Below are 1582 nucleotides of genomic sequence, written 5' to 3'. Positions count from 1 at the left end.
CATGGATGTCATTAATTTAAAAAATATCTTCATTTATCATCCATTAAAGGCTTTTATAGGAGATATCGCTGGCACTATAATTTGCGATATCTCCCACGATATTCTCCAAAGAGATATCGCTTCTTTTTGTACGTCACTGTGTACGTTTCAGCGCTAAATCAATCATTAGTGACGTCACGCCATTGTCGTTCTGCTAGTTAACGAGTCTACCCCTGCCAAATATAGTGACATTTAACCCCCATTACTGACATTGTTTACAATTTCACAAATGAAAAGTATGATAATGGATGATAAAAAGAATCCCCCTCGTGTCTTTGTGATATCATAAATTTATCAGCACTCGTTGATAAAAGTATAAAATTCTCGGGAAGTCATCAGAGGAAACCTGCTACATTTTTTCTAATGCAGCAAGGGATCTTTTATATGCACTTTCCCACAGACAGGAAAACACATACCACGGCCTTTGACAAGTAGTGGTGCAACTGTTGGAACGAGAATAAGCCCAATCAGCTGAATGGATCCACCAAGGTGTATCGATCTTGCGACACAAGCACCTCAAGCGAACACCCAACCGACTGAGTTAAATCCTCCCCACATGTCAAGATGTCTTCCATGTCACAGAGCAAAGGAAAAAGTTAAAATGTCTTTTGTTTAATGACACCACTAGAGCACATTCATTTAGTAATCGTCTGCTATTGGATGTCAAACATTAGGTATTTCTGAGAGAAAACCTGCACTTTTCCATTAGAAGCAAGGGATGACCGTGCATCAGGTGAGTGCTTTGCCAAAACAAAGGAAAAGTTAAAGGTTTTTATGTTTAATGACACCACAAAAGCACATTTGGTAATTCTGACATGTAGGCAGAGGAAACCCACTACATTTTTCCTAATGCAGCAAGGGATCTTTTATATATGCACTTTCTCACAGACGGGAAAGCACATACCACGACCTGTAAATTGTCCAGTTGTGAGAACAAAGGAAAGGAATATTAGTTTTAACGACACTTGAGTACATTTTAGTACTGCTATGTGGTGTCATATGTGGTAATTTTGACTTCCGATTCAGATAGAAACAGAGTAAACCTGCTTCTGCCACAGACTACTACTACCAAAAAGGAACACAAAATCTATTGTACACGTATACTTTCTATGGGACAAGACCATATAAAAAAAAGTTTGTTTTCTTTAACGACACCACAAGAGTACATTGATTTATTAATCATCGGCTATTGGATGTCAAAACATATGGTCATTTTGAGTCGTAGCGAGAAAACCCACATCATTTTCCCATTAGTAGCAAGAGATCTTTTATATGCACCATCCCATAGACAAGACAGCACATACCACAACCTTTGATATACCAGTCGTGGTGCACTAACTGAAACGAGAAATAGTCTAATGGAGCCCACCAACGGGGATCGATCCCAGACCGACCATGCATCATGCGAGCGCTTTACCACTGGGCTACGTCCCACCCCTAGGACCATATATACCACGATGTACCAGCGATGGGTCCAGTAAAGACCAGTCCTTTGAGGGCAACCAATCATATAACCCATTACACTTTAGGTGAGTGCATCATT

Source organism: Gigantopelta aegis, chromosome 3, assembly GCF_016097555.1.
Source record: "Gigantopelta aegis isolate Gae_Host chromosome 3, Gae_host_genome, whole genome shotgun sequence".
Taxonomy (NCBI): Eukaryota; Metazoa; Mollusca; class Gastropoda; order Neomphalida; family Peltospiridae; genus Gigantopelta; species Gigantopelta aegis.
The sequence above is the reverse complement of the archived record's forward strand: the minus strand, read 5'-3'. Positions refer to the sequence as shown.